Source organism: Cibotium barometz, chromosome 47, assembly GCF_041138505.1.
Source record: "Cibotium barometz isolate CiBa-2024 chromosome 47, ASM4113850v1, whole genome shotgun sequence".
Taxonomy (NCBI): Eukaryota; Viridiplantae; Streptophyta; class Polypodiopsida; order Cyatheales; family Cibotiaceae; genus Cibotium; species Cibotium barometz.
The window spans coordinates 30,668,608-30,690,044 of NC_141092.1; positions in this window are offsets into that span (position 1 = coordinate 30,668,608).

Genomic DNA, 21,437 nt, shown 5'->3' on the forward strand with positions numbered 1-21,437 from the left:
TAAGTATATAAACATTTACATGAATTGAAAACATCACATTATCTTACATTTTTAATTAAAAGCATGTAGATTTTACAATCACATGAGTTTAAATGTACATTAGTTAAAAAGAAAATTAGATAAGGTAGCAACAATGTTGCAACAAGTGATGGCTCTGAACAAGTCTTGGCCATGATTACAAATATTGGCGTCAAAACATGAGAACCAAATTTATCAAAATTTATAATGAAGGGAGCAAATTATTTAGAAAAAGAGTATATACAATTTTCATTAATATCAAAATTTTCATAAAAAAGAGTATATACAATTTTCATTAATATCAAAATTTTCATAAAAAACTTCTTTTGGGTTATAAAGGTAAGATTTAAGGTTTTTTGTAAATTTCCACCCAAAATTTATTGAATTAAAAGAATTAAGTAAAGAGGGATTGAAGTGAATTAGAGTTTCTCTAAAAATGAATTGAGTAATAAAGTCAAATGCTTTATTTATAAATGTTAAATGCATAAAAGGAAACTTTTTAACACAATTTTTTCTAAATGAAAAAATCCATTTGATTTAATAGAGAATGAACGAACCTCTTCCATTTAAAAGTTTTGTTTGGTAGTTCCAAAACGAGGTTGACCAAGGAAAGACAGCTTCTAGATCCACGTCACCTCCTCTTGAGTTGTTTCCTTGGAGGAATTTGTGGATGAACGGGCTGAAAAAGTTTGTTTAGCAAAGGTTTTTTCTTTTGGCTTAAAAGAAGTGACTGTCTTCAGGATTTGTTCAATTAGAATAACAGCAGGGGGGAGACAGGACAATGAGGAGTGAGAGGAAGGTTTAGAGCAAGGTTCTTTGTAGCCTCTAGTAATAAATCTTGAAAAAAGTAAAAAGTAAAAAGTAACAAGACCAGTACGAACTTCTAGCGGAAAGGAAGCATAAAATTATGCTGCAGCACAGAGTTAAATTTTAAAAACAATCAACATTGTTTAGAACATACCAAAACAAATGATCGACCCAAATAATTGCGGGTTGTGATTTTTTTGAGTTAGATTTATTAAAGCTACAGTGACATTTTGCATAAGGGCAAAAGATATTCTAGCAAGATTTAATAAATTCAGTGTTTTTTGGGCCTGATTCAATATTAGAGGCTTTTGTAAAAAAAAAGATAGATAAATTATTGAATTTTGAATGATCCACAACCTTCAAAGGAAAAAGTGTTAAGTCAAAATCAAGATTAGTACTTAGAAAGCATCTAGCTTGGTCACAACACATGAAGGATTAAGTCCACATATTAAAAGAACAGTGTTAATAGAAAAAGGAGCACGTTGACTTTGATTTTCTCTAGACCACAATTTGTGAGAAAGCCTTTGAGAGTCTAGCTCAACTTGTCTAGGCAAAAGAGGGATAAAGGGCATGAATTTTGCAATTGGGTCAAGAGGGCTATCTGAGGAAGAGGAGAGAAACACATATGGCTAAGAGTACCCTCAAGGGAATCCCAATCCACTCTATCATAGGCCTTCTCAAAATCCAAGAGCAAAATGGCTAAGGGCTGATTGCTCGCTTTGGCCCATTCCACGACATCCCAAAATGAGAAAATGTTATATCAAAGATGCTCCTTTCACATGTAAGAATCCATTTTGAGTATCATGAATGACATCTTGCAAAATTGGCTACAATCTAAGGCTCACTACCTTAGCAAAAATCTTATATGAAGTCCCAAGTAAGGTGATAGGTCTCCACTAGCCAATCAATGTATTATCCCCACTCTTAGGGATAAGATAGATAAGCCCCTCAGTGCGAGAAGAAGGCATAGAACCTATGTCCCACATCTCTTGGAAAGCCGATGTGATCTCAGCCCCAATCTCATCCCAAAAAGTAATTAAAAAAGGAGAGGAGAGGTCATCCTCCCCTGGACACTTACCATGAGGTAAGGCATGAAGAGCATGATTGAACTCTTACATAGAAAAAGGGGCATCTAGAACAGCATGCATTTCCTCAGTGATCAAATGTGTAGGTCCATGCATAGTTAGTGCCACCATCCATGGTGTAGACTCAGCCCATAAAGATGAACTACATGCATAGTTAGTGCCACCATCCATGGTGTAGACTCAACCCATAAAGATGAACTACATGCACAATCAGTGCCACCATCCTTGGTGTAGACTCAGCCCATAAAGATGAACTACATGCTGCTATATAGTAGCCCCACCTCCCACAGCCGTTCAGGCTCATCTTGGGCCCTATTTAGGGTGCCCTATAATACTAGGACTGGGTGTCCAAGAGTAAAGACTACCTACTCCATGTGTGAACTTTATATGAGATAACGATTCAGCATCACATATGTCTCTAAATCATATGTCCTTTTAGGCCACCTTTTCGTGTGAATATGGAGATGTTGGGTGCTCAGGTTGCTCAAAGTTTTCCTTGTAATGGGGACTATACAAACACGTGCTAGCTAGTGCCTAGATAATACAATATGAGGGTGGAGAATTGATATAAAAAATCCCCCCTCAATGTCCACCCAATTGTGAACTATCTTTGAGGTCCGAATGTTGCGATTCGATGAAGATATCGTTCTCCATATGCTCCTTGCTTTGTGAAGATGCTTGCACAATTCTTTGCTGAGCAATAGACCATCTCAAACTCCCTACACATGATGAGCTTGCACACAAAGTGATCATGAATCTTAATATGTTTTGTGTGAGTATGAAACATAGGATTTCAAGAAATGGTCATGCAACTATGGTTGTCACATTTCAATCTTGTAGCCTACTTTCTGTGCACCCCTCACATATCTTGTAGAATCCTCCTCAACCACCACAATGCCTTGCATGATGCAAAGCATGCAGCTTCGTACTTAGCCTCAATGAGAGTACAACATTGGGTTGTTTCCCTTTCTAAGAAATGCATCTCAAACTAAGAGAACAACAAGATAATTGAGTGCATGGTGTCCAAATCACCCCCCAATTCTGTTCATGCTAATACTTTTGATGGAATTTCCAAATAGATACCTCTCTAGCAAAGGACCATAAAGCCTTGCATCCAACATCGCTGAAGTAGGTACTATACCAATGGAGCATAGTGGTGGTTGTAATCACCTCTAATAACATGTTTGAAATAACATTCTAAACCATATAATTTCCAAAGTTACAATACATTTTTGCCACTTCTCCAACTTTACTTCATCAATTATGAGGATAAAATCTAAATTAGGAAGGGGGTACATTAAACACATTTGGTTAACATCTCACTACATAGTCGTGAATTTTGCATCACCATTCATAACTATACACTCACACTTTTCTACCACCATTCATAACTACACACACACACACACACACACACACACACACACACACACACACACACTTTACCACCATTACTGCATAGTTGCCACTTTTGTACCACCATTCATAGTTGTGCCATTATACAGTCTCGCTATTTGGTTGAGTGATGAGTTTGAATGATGAAATTAGTTCATGTGGACAAGTCCATATTCTCAATTAATGAAATTATTCCAACGTGAATTTCTCAAGAATTTCATGGCATGATTATCTTGGAGTTTTTCACGTATGAAAATCTTAGATTTTCATCGGTAGAGTTGCCACATCATGTGTATGGAAAAAGTGGTAACACCTCCCCCTTGCCTACACTAGCTTTAGTCCTTTGAAAGTATCTATTTGAATAACTAGAGTTGGTAACAAAAAAATAGAGGGCTTCAAATTAGAGGAATGGGTTGACAAAGAACGGCTAGAAAGCCTTAGACATGCTTGATTGGAAAAACTCCATCAAGAAGCACTCCTCGAATATCCACATATGGTGGGCAGGTAGGTAGATATCCGATTTGCTCATAGTACACACATAGATTTGGTGATGAGTTGGTCCTATGGCAAAATCAAAGGCAAGCTACTGGCGAGGGTGTTCATAATAAATGTGCAAGCCTTTATTTATTTTTATATCTTCAAAATTCCCTAAGCAAATCAAAAGTCATAAATATCTTTCATGTCATATATATGTATGTGAAAATCTTTTGAATTATGCTGATCATCCAAAAGGAATCTGATGACTTGCCTCATCCAATCTTCATCTATCTCTTCCCCTTATGGCACAATATGGTAGTTTTGGAAAATTGACTAGATATTTATTATGTGCTAGCTTATTTGTGTACTCTTGCCATCTATATATCCTTGGCATTGGCATATATTAGGGGTCGATTCTTTGGGTTGTAGGTGTATGCCTATATGTGTCTCTATAGACATGGCCTTTGTGAAACTAAGGCAGTCACCATGTGTGTATCCTGTGTTTAAAAAAATAGCCTTTAATGGTCGCATGAATTCGGCCTGCTCTAGATTGGGTTTCGCCAATCTTTCCATCAAGCTTCCATGTAAGCCTTTAACAATAGCATATCCATTCTGTATATCTATGGCATGGCCTCAACTGGCTTGTGATAGGAACAACAATTACATAAAACAACTTATTGTACATGGTAATGTTTTGCCATATCATAAACATCCTCCTCCGATGAGCAGGAGGATGTTTTACATGAATCAACTTATTGTATATGGTAATGTTTTTCTGCCCCGCAATAAGCTGACATGTTCTAGTGGCATATCATAGACATCCTTTTGTGATGGCTGTTCATATTTTGTTTTGATCCCATTCGGTGGGAGGGATGTTTCCATGTGTCAATGCCAGCCCACCATGGGTCCTCCTCAGAGTTAGCAGTTTGAATTTTAGGTTTCCTTTCTTTTCAGTTTAATGATGAAAGAGGCATTTAAGTTCTATGCTAGAAATGTATTTTCTTGTTCTTCCGTCTTTCCTTTGCCCTTATCTTTGTTTGTATCCTCTACTTGGGGCTTTTGTTTGCCTTGCTATCTATAATCTGTTGTGCCCTCTAGTTCTTTAGTCTCATCTACATGCTTTTGTTTTGGGCCGCTCTCCTTGTCTTTCTTAGAGGCATCTTGATCCTTTTCTTTACTTGGCTTCCCCAGGTCCTGCTTCTTGTCAGCCCCATTTGATTTTTTGTCATTCCTAGTAGGTGGCCTATTTTTTATTTCAATCGGGATACGCACCATGCTCTATGTCAAAAAAAATATGCATTTGCTATGCTTCTCCATCTGCTTCTTGTAGATTCTTATATATAGCACCAAAAATAGTTCAAGAGGGTATATTCTAGGGCTCTCTTCATCCAAGGTTATTTGACTTACTGAATCAAGCAAATCTTTGATCTCAACATAATGTGGATGGTCCTTTGGGTTTCTTACTCTTTTCTCCTTACCACCAAGACTTTTTGTGGTCCCAATGGTTGATTGGGTCCTTTATGTCTCCAAGGAAGTAATGTAGCTTTTCCCCTGCTATGGTCCTTACTTGTTTCTTTTTAACACTTTTGGAAATTTTCTCTTGTGATGGCTGTTCATCTTCTGTTTGATCCCATTCAGTGGGAGGGATGTTTCCATGTGTCAATGCCAGCCCACCATGGGTCCTCCTTAGGGTTAGCGGTTTGAATTTTGGGTTTCCTTTCTTTTGAGTTTAATGATGAAAGAGGCATTTATGGGCTATGCTAGAAAGGTATTTTCCCTTTCTTCCATCTTTCCTTTGCCCTTATCTTTGTTTGTATCCTCTACTTGGGGCTTTTGTTTGCCTTGCTATCTATAATCTGTTGTGCCCTCTAGTTCTTTAGTCTCATCTATATGCTTTTGTTCTAGGCCGTTGTCCTTGTCTTTCTTAGAGGCATCTTGATCCTTTTCTTTACCTGGCTTCCTCAGCTCCTGCTTCTTATTATCAGCCCCACTTGATTTTTTGTCATTCCTAGTAGGTGGCCCATTTTTTATTTCAATCAGCAAGTTATCTAGGTCGTTATGCTGACCCAATTCCAAGATATCGGGATACGCCCCATGCTCTGTGTTAAAAAATATGCATTTGCTCTACTTCTCCATCTGCTTCTTGTAGATGTTTATATATAGCACCAAAAATAGTTCAAGAGGGTATATTCTAGTTCTCTCTTTGTCTAAGGTTATTTGATTTACTAAATCAAGAAAATCTGTGATCTCAACATAACGTGGATGGTCCTTTGGGTTTCTTACTCTTGTCTCCTTATTACCACCAAGACTTTTTGTGGTCCCAATGGTTGATGGGGTACTTTATGGCTTCAAGGAAGTAATGTAGCTTTCCCCTTGCTATGTTCCTTACTTTGTTTCTTTTTAACACTTTTGGAACTTTTCTATTGTGATGGATGTTCATGTTCTGTTTGACCCCAATCGGTGGGAGGGATGTTTCCATGTATCAATGCTAGCCCACCATGGGTCCTCCTTAGGGTTAGCGGTTTGAATTTTGGGTTTCTTTTCTTTTGAGTTTAATGATGAAAGAGGCATTTAAGGGCTATGCTAGAAAGGTATTTTCCTGTTCTTCCATCTTTCCTTTGCCCTTATCTTTGTTTGTATCCTCTACTTTGGGATTTTGTGTGCCTTGCTGTCTATAATCTGTTGTGCCCTCTAGTTCTTTGGTCTTATCTACATGCTTTTGTTCTAGGCCGCTCTCCTTGTCCTTCTTAGAGGCATCTTGATCCTTTTCTTTACTTGGCCTCCTTGGGTCCTGCTGAAAAGATGCAGGAGGGAAGAGAGCTTGAGCTCTTGCAAGCACACACACACACTCACAAAACCCTAATAGAGAACACACAAGGTGAGAGGCTGAAAATCTTCTTCTTCTCTACTCAACACTCAACACACCATATACAAGATAAGAGTACACATAATATGAAAGGTACTCAACCAATACATACACGGGTTCTCTATAGTGTGAACCCGACTAAATGAGCTGGCGCTATAACTATGCCAGTCTCTAGAATGGCTGTCTCATCCCACTGGCTGCATATCACCCAAGATCTCACCAACCATGCCAGTGGTGTAAGTGTGGGGCCTATCCCCCAGGCGGGTCATCCGTGGCCACCGCCTCACTAGACGAGCTCGATATCTCAACACTCCCCCTCGAGCTCAACTCCATCTCATGTACACCAAGCGAAGCCCTGAATCTGCGGAGCTTCTCTGTACCCAATGCTTTGGTGAAGATGTCAGCTACCTGATCCTCTGTGCTGACATGAACAAGGTCAAGATCTCCTGCCAAGACCTTCTCTCTGACGAAGTGGTAGTGGACCTCTATGTGCTTCGTACGAGCATGAAAGACTGGGTTCCTGGCCAACTATATACTGCTAATGTTGTCACAGAAAATGACAACTTGTCTATCCACCACTGATAGACCCAAATCTACAAGTAGCTTTCTCAACCAAGCTACCTCACATGCTGCCATAGCAGCTACTCTGTACTCGGCCTCTGTACTCGATAGAGCAACCGTAGGCTGCTTCTTGCTGCTCCAAGTCACAGCAGCACTCCCCAAAGAAAACATGAATCCACTGGTAGATCGTCTATCTGAGATACTACCAGCCCAATCAGCATCTATGTACCCATGTACACATATCTCTGTCCCAGTCTCATAGAATAGTCCACAATGCAAAGTAGACTTCACATACCGTAGTATGCATCTCACTACATCCAAATGCGGTTTTCGTGGAACCTGCATAAACTGACTCACCAACCCAACAGCATAGCTCAAATCTGGTATGGTGATCGTCATATAGATCAAGCTTCCTACTATGCGCCTGTACATAGTAGGATCCTCCAAGATCTCTCCTGAATCTGCACTCAACTTGCCATTCTGATCCAATGGCACAGAAATAGGCTTACAGCATGTCATACCATACTTGGACAACATGTCCAAGCCATACTGTCTCTACAGTAATCCAATACCATGTGGTGACCTAATCACCTCAATGCCCAAGAAATATCTGAGCTCCCCCAGATCCTTCATCTCAAACTTCTGTCGAACTTCTATCTAAGCAAGATCTTTACATCAAAGATCTCTGCATCATGGTCCCCCGTAATGATCAAGTCATCTACATAGATGACAACAAGCACAACCCCTCTATCACCATGTCTCACATACAATGAGAAATCTGCATTGGCTACATGAAAGCCAATAGTGACAAGATATTCAGAAATCTTGTCAGACCATGCTCTTGGTGATTGCTTTAAGCCATACAAGGCTTTCTTCAACCTGCAAACATGCTCGGGGTGACCCACATCCTCATAACCAGGTGGCTGCAACATATACACCTCTTCTTGCAAATCCCCATGCAAGAATGCATTCTTTACATCCATCTAATGTAAAGACCATTGCTTTGACGCAGCCACTGCTATCACAACTCTCACCATTGCCATCTTGGCAACTGGGTTGAAAGTTTCCTCATAATCAATCCCATATGTCTGCGCATATCCTTTGGCTACCAATCTAGCCTTGTACCTGCTTATGCTTCCATCACTGTTATGTTTAACTTTGTACACCCACTTGCATCCAATGGCTTTCTTGCCTTCAGGCAATTGCACTAAATCCCAAGTCTCATTTCCATATAGTGCATCCATCTCCTCATCCATAGCTTTCTCCCAACACACATTTCCAACAGCCTCATCAATGCATGTGGGCTCTACAACCTGCACAACCTTCGCCATATATGCATAGTGATGTGCCACATAACCATCATATGTAAATCTCTGCACAGGGTTCTTCACTCTCCCTGATCTTCGCATCTTTTCATTCATGGCTTCCATAGCCTTCTTTACACCAGGTGTTCTCATAGCTGGGATCCCAAGCTCCTCATCAAGGCTCATATCTGAGCCACTAGACTCTCCATCAACATGAGAATGCCCTGCAGAAATGTCAGGCATACCAAGGGGCTCAACCACTTTCTCTTTTCCTTTACGTGATGTAGTAATCACATTTGCAGGACTAGTATTATGACGCAGCCTGCCACTCCATGGTCTATCAACAGACCCACTAGATGAGGACTCTCCTGGTCCACTCAAAGACCGTGATTGCTGACCTGCATTCTGTGCAACCACACTTCCACTCACATCAGCCCCAACAACTTCTTTTTCAGCAGCATACCAGCTGCTCATCTCATCAAACACAACATCCCTGCTTACCCTCAGCTCACGTGTAGCAGGGTTATAACACCTGTATCCCTTTTGCTCAAGAGAATATCCAATAAACACACATTTTTCAGCTTTTGGATCCAGCTTAGTTCTCAGCTCATCTGGCACATGCACATATGCAATGCATCCAAAGACTTTCAGATGAGACAAATTTGGTTTTCTACCAGTAAACCTCTCCTCTGGAGTTACATCATGTATGGCTGCAGTTGGAGTCCTGTTCATGATGTATACTGCTGTAGAAACAGCCTCAACCCAATAGCAATGCGGCATATTCTTCTCTTCCGTGCAATCTCAGCAATGTGCCTGTTTTTTCGCTCAGCAACTCCATTTTGCTGCGGAGTGTATCTGCATGTGAACTGTCTCCGAATACCATTCTTCTTCAAAAATTCAGAGAACTCATTGGAGAAGTATTCTCCCCCTCCATCTGACCTTAGGCACTTTATATATTTCCATGTTTGCTTTTCAACCAAAACTCTGAAATTCTGAAAGTGAGTGAACACCTCACTCTTCTCCTTCATGAAATATACCCACACTTTCCTCGTGTGGTCATCAATGAAAGTCACATAATACCTGCAGCCTCCCATAGATATGGTCTTCGTAGGACCCCATACATCTGAATGCACAACATCTAGTGCATTTCTACTCACATATCTGTTACGTGGAAACACATGCTTTGTTTGCTTCCCAAATTGGCATGCTTCACATATTTTCTGCATACCTTCCACTTTAAATTTTGGCAGCCCTGTCACAATTCCTTTTGTCTGCATAGACTTCAATCTCTGCACATTTACATGTCCAATTCTTTTATGCCATATGTCTATGTCTGCAACAACTCCTGAACCATTTGCAAATATCGCAGCACTCATTTCAGGCATGTCTACATTCAATGTAAACATTCTGCCCACTCTGTTGCCTTTTGCAACCAACCTGCACTTGTCTTTAAAATCTTCAACATAACACCCATCAGGGTTAAACCGAACCTGCAAACCCTGCTCAATCATCTGGCCAACTGAAACCAGATTCTTTGTTATGTTCGGTACATGAAGTACATCTGCAAGGTACTTCACTTTGCCATCCTGCATAGACAATGGCACATCTCCAACATGGGCAATTGGATGAGCAGTGTCATCCCCTGTTTCCACAAAACCTAGTCTTTCCGGGTTTTTCATCTCCTTGAACCACTCCCCATGACTCGTCATGTGGTTCGAAGCTCCTGAATCCACATACCATACATTATCTTTTTGTGCTGCATCAACATTTTCAGACATGGCATTCACGACATGCTGCATAACAAACAACCTTTCATTATCCTCATTATTTCTGCTTGAGGATGCATAGTTGTTTTGCTGCACTTTCCCATTTTGCATGTCAGCCTGCTTCTTATAACATTCTGCCTGCACATGTCCAGGCTTACCACGATAATAGCATTCACGTGCATCATTATATTGCCTTTGCCAATTTCCACGGCCTCTTTGACTCCCCCTGCCTCTGAATTTACCTCTTCCACCTGCGTGTTGTTGTTGTTGTTGATTCTGGGACTGTTGTTGTTGCTGCTGCTGCTGGCCATAATTCTGATTACCTGTTCGGCCACCTCCTTGACCGCGTCCATGGCCTCCTCTACCTCGTCCTCTTCCTGAACTCGTGTAGAAGGCCTGTTGCTCTGAACTGTTTTTACTTTGTGAAGACTGTTGATCTTCACCCAAGTTCTTCTCTTCGATAATCAGCATAGACACCAAATCTGTAAAGTTGGGAATGTTTTCCCGAGTCTGAATGGACGTCTTGAATGCCTTGTATTGTGGCCCGAGACCACGTAGACAGACTTCCACCTTGTCATCATCATCTACTAACACACCAATAGATGCAAGGGATTCCACAATACCCTTTATCTTCAACGCATAGTCATTCACAGACATGCTCTTTTTCTCCACAGTATGAAGTTCATTCTTCAACTGTATCTTACGTGCCTTGGTACTTGTTTCATAAAGCTTTACCAAGGTGTCCCACGCCTCCTTGGGGGACTTGGCATCCTGAATGTGCCCAATCATGGTGTTCCGTATACTAATGGAGAGCCAATACATAACCTTTCTGGCTCCTTGGTTCTAGTCTTTAAACTCTTTCACATCTGCAGCAGTCGGATTTATATCCGGTATCTCCGGTGCCTCTTCATGCTCACCTTCTATGTAGTCCCAATAGCCTTTTCCCATCAAGAAATTCGTCAACCTGAACCTCCAAGCATGGAAGTTATTCTTGTCAAGCTTCTCAGCCACAATCTGAGTTATCCCATCATTTGACATCTTGCCAAACACACAATTTTACCAGAAACTGCACTCTGGTTTTTCCTGCACAAATGCTGTATTTTCTGCACAGCGGTACTGTAGTACTCTCAAATGTCACAACCAGTGACTTCAATGTGCATACATACACCCAATGGCAATTGTAGACCTCTTTGCAGCACCCACAGTGGCTGCACAGTCAATCTGTCTTCCTGCAAATCTTAAAACAGAGTTCTGCAGAGAATCGATGACTTACCCACAGTGCTCGAAATCGCCTGCTTTTTGAAAAACGGAGGTCCAGACGCGCCCGAAACGCGTTTTTGGCCCGAAAATCGTAGTCCAATAGGACTGTATAGTTGCCCTATAGCTTTACTCCCGCGAAGAACGCTTCTCAATCAGAGACCGTTTGCCGATGCCTCCCGTAGAGCTCCCGACAAGGGTGTAGTCACCAACACAATAGGGAAGAGTAGTTGAAGCTCTTACCCTCGTACCACTTCCTGTGGTTCTCTTGCTTGCAGCTCAGCCCTTACAGGCTCTGATACCATGAAAAGATGCAGGGGGGAAGAGAGCTTGAGCTCTTGCAAGCACACACACACACTCACAAAACCCTAATAGAGAACACACAAGGTGAGAGGCTGAAAATCTTCTTCTTCTCTACTCAACACTCAACACACCATATACAAGATAAGAGTACACATAATATGAAAGGTACTCAACCAATATATACACGGGTTCTCTATAGTGTGAACCCGACTAAATGAGCTGGCGCTATAACTATGCCAGTCTCTAGAATGGCTGTCACACAGCCTGTCATCCCACTGGCCGCATATCACCCAAGATCTCACCAACCATGCCAGTGGTGTAAGTGTGGGGCCTATCCCCCAGGCAGGTCATCAGTGGCCACCGCCTCACTATACGAGCTCGATATCTCAACACCTGCTTCTTATCAGCCCCATTTGATTTTTTGTCATTCCTAGTAGGTGGCCCATTTTTTATTTCAATTGGGATACGCTCCATGCTCTGTGTCAAAAAATATGCATTTTCTCTGCTTCTTATAGATTCTTATATATAGCAGCAAAAATAGTTCAAGAGGGTATATTATAGGGCTCTCTTCATCGAAAGTTATTCGACTTACTGAATCAAGCAAATATTTGATCTCAACATAACATGGATGGTCCTTTGGGTTTCTTACTCTTGTCTCCTTACCACCAGGACTTTTTGTGGTCCCAATCGTTGATTGGGTACTTTATGGCTCCGAGGAAGTAATGTAGCTTTTCCCTTGCTATGGTCCTTACTTTGTTTCTTTTTAACACTTTTGGAACTTTTCTCTTGTGATGGCTGTTCATCTTCTGATTGATCGCATTCGGTGGGAGGGATGTTTCCATGTGTCAATGCGCCAGGCCACCATGTTTCCATGTGTCAATGCCAGGCCACCATGGGTCCTCCTTAGGGTTAGCAGTTTGAATTTTGGGTTTCCTTTCTTTTGAGTTTAATGATGAAAGAGGCATTTAAGGGCTATGCTAGAAAGGTATTTTCCTGTTCTTCCATCTTTCCTTTGCCCTTATCTTTGTTTGTAACATCTACTTGGGGCTTTTGTTTGCCTTGCTGTCTATAATCTGTTGTGCCCTCTAGTTCTTTAGTCTCAACTACATGCTTTTGTTCTAGGCCGTTGTCCTTATCTTTCTTAGAGGCATCTTGATCCTTTTCTTTGCTTGGCTTCCTTGGGTCTTGCTTCCTATCAGCCCCACTTGATTTTTTGTCATTCCTAGTAGGTGGCCCATTTTTTATTTCAATTAGCAATTTATCCAAGGTCGTTATGCTGACCCAATTCCAAGATATCGGGATACGGCCTGTGTTAAAAAATATGCATTTGCTCTGCTTCTTGAGATTATTATATATAGCACCAAAAATAGTTCAAGAGGGTATATTCTAGGGCTCTCTTCATCTAAGGTTATTTGACTTACTAAATCAAGCAAATCTTTGATCTCAACATAATGTGGATGGTCCTTTGGGTTTCTTACTCTTGTCTCCTTACCACCAAGACTTTTTGTGGTCCTAATGGTTGATTGGGTACTTTATGGCTCTGAGGAAGTAATGTAGCTTTTCCCTTGCTATGGTCCTTACTTTGTTTCTTTTTAACACTTTTTGGAACTTTTCTCTTGTGATGGATGTTCATCTTCTGTTTGATCCCTTTCGGTGGGAGGGATGTTTCCATGTATCAATGGCAGCCCACCATGGGTCCTCCTTAGGGTTAGCATTTTGAATTTTGGGTTTCTTTTCTTTTGAGTTTAATGATGAAAGAGGCATTTAAGGGCTATGCTAGAAAGGTATTTTCATGTTCTTCCATCTTTCCTTTACCCTTATCTTTGTTTGTATCCTATACTTCGGGATTTTGTGTGCCTTGCTGTCTATAATTTGCTGTGCCCTCTAGTTCTTTAATCTCATATACATGCTTTTGTTCTCGGCCGCTCTCCTTGTCTTTCTTAGAGGCATCTTGATCCTTTTCTTTACTTGGCCTCCTTGGGTCCTGCTTCTCATCAGCCCCATTTGATTTTTTGTCATTCCTAGTAGGTGGCCCATTTTTTATTTCAATTGGGATACTCTCCATGCTCCGTGTCAAAAAAAATATGCATTTTCTCTGCTTCTTATAGATTCTTATATATAGCAGCAAAAATAGTCAAGAGGGTGTATTATGGGGCTCTCTTCATCGAAAGTTATTCGACTTACTGAATCAAGCAAATATTTGATCTCAACATAACATGGATGGTTCTTTGGGTTTCTTACTCTTGTCTCCTTACCACCAGGACTTTTTGTGGTCCCCAATGGTTGATTGGGTACTTTATGGCTCCGAGGAAGTAATGTAGCTTTTCCCTTGCTATGGTCCTTACTTTGTTTCTTTTTAACACTTTTGGAACTTTTCTCTTGTGATGGCTGTTCATCTTCTGTTTGATCGCATTTGGTGGGAGGGATGTTTCCATGTGTCAATGTGCCAGGCCACCATGTTTCCATGTGTCAATGCCAGGCCACCATGGGTCCTCCTTAGGGTTAGCGGTTTGAATTTTGGGTTTCCTTTCTTTTGAGTTTAATGATGAAAGAGGCATTTAAGGGCTATGCTAGAAAGGTATTTTCCTGTTCTTCCATCTTTCCTTTGCCCTTATCTTTGTTTGTAACCTCTACTTGGGGCTTTTGTTTGCCTTGCTGTTTATAATCTGTTGTGCCCTCTAGCTCTTTAGTCTCAACTACATTTTTTTGTTCTAGGCCGTTGTCCTTGTCTTTCTTAGAGCTAGAAAGGTATTTTCCTGTTCTTCCATCTTTCCTTTGCCCTTATCTTTGTTTGTAACCTCTACTTAGGGCTTTTGTTTGCCTTGCTGTTTATAATCTGTTGTGCCCTCTAGCTCTTTAGTCTCAACTACATTTTTTTGTTCTAGGCCGTTATCCTTGTCTTTCTTAGAGGCATCTTGATCCTTTTCTTTTCTTGGCTTACTTGGGTCTTGCTTCTTATCAGCCCCACTTGATTTTTTGTCATTACTAGTAGGTGGCCCATTTTTTATTTCAATCAGCAAGTTATCCAGGTCGTTATGCTGACCCAATTCCAAGATATCGGGATACGCCCTGTGTTAAAAAATATGCATTTGCTCTGCTTCTTGAGATTATTATATATAGCACCAAAAATAGTTCAAGAGGGTATATTCTAGGACTCTCTTCATCTAAGGTTATTTGACTTACTAAATCAAGCAAATCTGTGATCTCAACATAACGACCAAGACTTTTTGTGGTCCTAATGGTTGATTTGGTACTTTATGATTCTGAGGAAGTAATGTAGCTTTTCCCTTGCTATGGTCCTTACTTCGTTTCTTTTTAACACTTTTTGGAAGTTTTCTCTTGTGAGATGGATGTTCATCTTCTGTTTGATCCCATTCAGTGGGAGGGATGTTTCCATGTATCAAGGCCAGCCCACCATGGGTCCTCCTTAGGGTTAGCGGTTTGAATTTTGGGTTTCTTTTCTTTTGAGTTTAATGATGATGAAAGAGGCATTTAAGGGCTATGCTAGAAAGGTATTTCCCTGTTCTTCCATTTTTCCTTTGCCCTTATCTTTGTTTGTATCCTCTACTTCGGGATTTTGTGTGCCTTGCTGTCTATAATCTGTTGTGCCCTCTAGTTCTTTAGTCTCATCTACATGCTTTTGTTCTAGGCCACTCTCCTTGTCCTTCTTAGAGGCATCTTGATCCTTTTCTTTACTTGGCCTCCTTGGGTCGTGCTTCTTATCAGCCCCATTTGATTTTTTGTCATTCCTAATAGGTGGCCCATTATTTATTTCAATCGGGATACGACCCATGCTCTGTGTCAAAAAAATATGCATTTGCTATGCTTCTCCATCTGCTTCTTGTAGATTCTTATATACAGCACCAAAAATAGTTCAAGAGGGTATATTATAGGGCTCTCTTCATCCAAGAATATTTGACTTACTGAATCAAGCAAATATTTGATATCAACATAACATGGATGGTCCTTTGGGTTTCTTACTCGTGTCTCCTTACCACTAGGACTTTTTGTGGTCCCAATGGTTGATTGGGTACTTTATGGCTCCGAGGAAGTAATGTAGCTTTTCCCTTGCTATGGTCCTTACTTTGTTTCTTTTTAACACTTTTGGAACTTTTCTCTTGTGATGGCTGTTCATCTTCTGTTTGATCGCATTCGTCGGTGGGAGGGATGTTTCCATGTGTCAATGCACCAGGCCACCATGTTTCCATGTGTTAATGCCACCATGGGTCCTCCTTAGGGTTAGCGGTTTGAATTTTGGGTTTCCTTTCTTTTGAGTTTAATGATGAAAGAGGCATTTAAGGGCTATGCTAGAAAGGGCTTTTCCTGTTCTTCCATCTTTCCTTTGCCCTTATCTTTGTTTGTAACCTCTACTTGGGGCTGTTGTTTGCCTTGCTGTCTATAATCTGTTGTTCCCTCTAGTTCTTTAGTCTCAACTACATGCTTTTGTTCTAGGCCGTTGTCCTTGTCTTTCTTAGAGGAAACTTGATCCTTTTCTTTGATTGGCTTCCTCAGCTTCTGCTTCTTATCAGCCCCACTTGATTTTTTGTCATTCCTAGTAGGTGGCCCATTTTTTATTTCAATCAGCAAGTTATCCAGGTCGTTATGCTGACCCAATTCCAAGATATCGGGATACACCCCATGCTCTGTGTTAAAAAATATGCATTTGCTCTACTTCTCCGTCTGCTTCTTGTAGATGTTTATATATAGCACCAAAAATAGTTCAAGAGGGTATATTCTAGGGCTCTCTTTGTGTAAGGTTATTTGATTTATTAAATCAAGCAAATCTTTTATCTCAACATAACGTGGATGGTCCTTTGGGTTTCTTACTCTTGTCTCCTTATTACCACCAAGACTTTTTGTGGTCCCAATGGTTGATGGGGTACTTCATGGCTCCGAGGAAGTAATGTAGCTTTCCCCTTGCTATGTTCCTTACTTTGTTTCTTTTTAACACTTTTGGAACTTTTCTCTTGTGATGGATGTTCATGTTCTGTTTGATCCCAATTGGTGGGAGGGATGTTTCCATGTATCAATGCCAACCCACCATGGGTCCTCCTTAGGGTTAGCGGTTTGAATTTTGGGTTTCTTTTCTTTTGAGTTTAATGATGAAAGAGGCATTTAAGGGCTATGCTAGAAAGGTATTTTCCTGTTCTTCCATCTTTCCTTTGCCCTTATCTTTGTTTGTATCCTCTACTTCGGGATTTTGTGTGCCTTGCTGTCTATAATCTGTTGTGCCCTTTAGTTCTTTAGTCTCATCTACATGCTTTTGTTCTAGGCCGCTCTCCTTGTCTTTCGTAGAGGCATCTTGATCCTTTTCTTTACTTGGCCTCCTTGGGTCCTGCTTCTTATCAGCCCCATTTGATTTTTTGTCATTCCTAGTAGGTGGCCCCTTTTTTATTTCAATTGGGATACGCTCCGTGCTTCGTGTCAAAAAAATATGCATTTTCTCTACTTCTTATAGATTCTTATATATAACAACAAAAATAGTCAAGAGGGTATATTATAGGGCTCTCTTCATCGAAAGTTATTCGACTTACTGAATCAAGCAAATATTTGATCTCAACATAACATGGATGGTCCTTTGGGTTTCTTACTCTTGTCTCCTTACCACCAGGACTTTTTGTGGTCCCAATGGTTGATTGGGTACTTTATGGCTCCGAGGAAGTAATGTAGCTTTTCCCTTGCTATGGTCCTTACTTTGTTTCTTTTTAACACTTTTGGAACTTTTCTCTTGTGATGGTTGTTCATCTTCTGTTTGATTGCATTCGGTGGGAGGGATGTTTCCATGTGTCAATGCGCCAGGCCACCATGGGTCCTCCTTAGGGTTAGCGGTTTGAATTTTGGGTTTCCTTTCTTTTGAGTTTAATGATGAAAGAGGCATTTAAGGGCTATGCTAGAAAGGTATTTTCCTGTTCTTCCATCTTTCCTTTGCCCTTATCTTTGTTTGTAACCTCTACTTGGGGCTGTTGTTTGCCTTGCTGTCTATAATCTGTTGTGCCCTCTAGTTCTTTAGTCTCAACTACATGCTTTTGTTCTAGGCCGTTGTCCTTGTCTTTCTTAGGCATCTTGATCCTTTTCTTTGCTTGGCTTCCTTGGGTCTTGCTTTTTATCAGCCCCACTTGATTTTTTGTCATTCCTAGTAGGTGGCCCATTTTTTATTTCAATCAGAAAGTTATCCAGGTCGTTATGTTGACCCAATTCCAAGATATCGTGATACGCCCTGTGTTAAAAAATATGCATTTGCTCTGCTTCTTCATCTGCTTCTTGAGATTATTATATATAGCACCAAAAATAATTCGAGAGGGTATATTCTAGGGCTCTCTTCATCTAAGGTTATTTGACTTACTAAATCAAGCAAATCTTTGATCTCAACATAACGTGGATGGTCCTTTGGGTTTCTTACTCTTGTCTCCTTACCACCAAGACTTTTTGTGGTCCTAATGGTTGATTGGGTACTTTATGGCTCTGAGGAAGTAATGTAGCTTTTCCCTTGCTATGGTCCTTACTTTGTTTCTTTTTAACACTTTTGGAAGTTTTCTCTTGTGATGGATGTTCATCTTCTGTTTGATCGCATTCGGTGGGAGGGATGTTTCCATGTGTCAATGCGCCAGGCCACCATGTTTCCATGTGTCAATGCCAGGCCACCATGGGTCCTCCTTAGGGTTAGCGGTTTGAATTTTGGGTTTCCTTTCTTTTGAGTTTAATGATGAAAGAGGCATTTAAGGGCTATGCTAGAAAGGTATTCTCCTGTTCTTCCATCTTTCCTTTGCCCTTATCTTTGTTTGTAACCTCTACTTGGGGCTTTTGTTTGCCTTGGGTAAGCTGTAGTAATTCTCATGTATGGAGGTGGTGAGATCATGCCGTGGCATTTTGTTGTTATAGAGGCAGTATGGCTTAGACATGTTATGGACGATAGGCTGTGTGACAGCCACATTTGGTTTACTAGAGTATGTCATAGTTATAGTGTCAGCTCATATAGTCGGATTTACACTATGAAGCAACCATCATATGTTATAGTAGGAGAGTAATTTCCCTTATAGTATGTACTCTTATCTCTTTAGTTTATAGTTGTATAGAGAAGAGAAGAAGATGGAAGAAAATTAAGCCATCCATCTATTTGTTGTGTCTTGCTCTCTTTTATATGTGTGTGTGTGTGTGTGTGTATGTTTGCTTGCAAGGAACTCGAGCTCTCCCTCTCCCTCCCATTTTCTTTAAGTAGTAGCTTTAATTTGATGTAATTGGCTAGTTTAAGTAGGCACAATTAATGGGAGATTAAGTATTAATAACAGTCAACAGTTTTATAGTATTGAATACAACGAGCTTAATTTATTCATATCTCCCTCATACAAACTCAAAAGTTCATCGTTGGAATCATAGCATCGAGCATTTGATTTCATAATTAATTAGTGTGAGAGAATGTGAGAGGAGATTACACCCTTTAGTGTATGTGAATACATTTGGATAGAGGGGCCTTTGTTTTCTATGATGAATAATTTGGGCAACCTGAGGTGGTCGTATGTCTAAAAAAATTTGCAAGGATCTTCAACTCATCAAGGACTGTAGATATTATAAATTTCACCCATTATTTCAATCGGGATACGCCTCATGCTTTGTGTCAAAAAAATATGCACCAAAAATAGTTCTTATATATAGCACCAAAAATAGTTCAAGAGGGTATATTCTAGGGCTCTCTTCATCCAAGGTTATTTGACCTACTGAATCAAGCGAATGTTTGATCTCAACATAACGTGGATGGTCCTTTGGGTTTCTTATTCGTGTCTCCTTACCACCAAGCCTTTTTGTGGTCCCAATGGTTGATTGGGTACTTTATGGCTCCGAGGAAGCAATGTAGCTTTTCCCTTGCTATGGTCCTTACTTTGTTTCTTTTTAACACTTTTGGAAGTTTTCGATGCTTAGGTTGTAGATTGAGGACTTGCGTGATTTTGCTTTTGTTAAGCCTACGCCTTATCACAATTATCGCTTCTTCCTGTTCTTTATCTGAAGACAGTCAACTTATGGCACGCACTATTCCAAGGCTTGCTAGTGGTGGCTAGGATGCGATGGTAGATAGATTTGAAGTTGTGTGCTTATGCGAGCAATCACTAATGCCACACCAAATGCACCATCTATCCAAGGGTGGCAATTTGTTTTTGTTTGTCGCTTTTAGATCTACCTTTATGGGGGATTCAGCTAGGATCTTGACATTTAAAATAATCAAGAGGAACTCTCCTTGGGCCATTAATGTCCTGCAGCATGTAGGCTCCTGATGCTATTTGCATCATTAAGGTATTGTGTGTTCCACATCACTGGTCTTGGTTGTCCTGAATAATATTCACTTTTGGGTGGGCTTTTAAGGATCATGCACTGTGTGTTGCTCCTGTATATAGTGTACCAATTCATTTCCCACTTTATAGCTAAATGTGGATGGCCCATCTCCCTAGGAGAAGCTTTCCACACTTCTTCTAGCCCTTTAATCACTACCTTAGCAATGTCTTTTGTGTGTTCTTGGGCTCTTCTATTTTCCTAGTATCTTGACTTTTGACACTTGGTTTTGTTCTGACTAAAGAGTTTTTTATGGATGGGGTGCCTATAAAGTTATTATCAAAATTTATTGCATCTAGGCAACTATCTAGCCAACACTCCACTAGGTGTTACACCCACTATTATCTAGGCTTGATGCTACAACAGTCATGACATGCTACTCACTCAATCTATTCCATGGTGAAATCCCTCTTCTATTCTACATGTTTTCATCACTCGTCGGGAAGTCTAGTATATCAAAATCCACTACCCACTTCAGCTTTCTTCCCATCTTGATGAATTCCTTTGTCGAGGCCACAATCGATAAGAAGAACTCATGTATCTTGGCATCGTACACATCGTTCTTCTTGGCAATAGAAAGATCACACCCTATATCTCAATGTAATCTCCCATGACACAACCATATCTCAATGTAATCTCCCATGACACAACCATATCTAATGGGAGATCCATGAGCTAAAGAATCTCCCATGACACAACCATGTTTAATGTGGGAGATCCATGAGCTAATGTAACATCTAGAAACATAGTGGATCTCCACATTTGCAAAGGATGTAGTGTCTCTTTAAACCAATGCATAATACAACCAATAAAATGTGAGCTCAAAGCAAATAATACACATGATTTTGTTTACAGTAACATAGTACTTTCAACCTACAATTGTTATGGTCTTGGTCGGGGTCCCCATACATTGGAATGTGTAACATCTAATGGTCTTGCACTGACATGCTTTTCATGTAGGAAATCATGTTTGGCTTGCTTAGCAAGCTAGCATGCTTTATATACTTTGTGTATACCATTAACTTTGAACTTCGGCAAACCTGTAACAATATTTTTGGCCTACATAGACTTTGGTTGGCTGCATATCACATGACCAATGTCCTATGCGCAAACATGGCTGTCTTCACCTTAGGCATATTAACATCCAAAGTAAACATCTTGCCATTTTTGTTACCCTTTGCAACCGAGCGACAATGATTTTCAAAGTCTTCCACAAAACATCATTAAGAAATTAAACCTCAACCAAACTATACTCAACCATTTGTTCAATAACATTTGG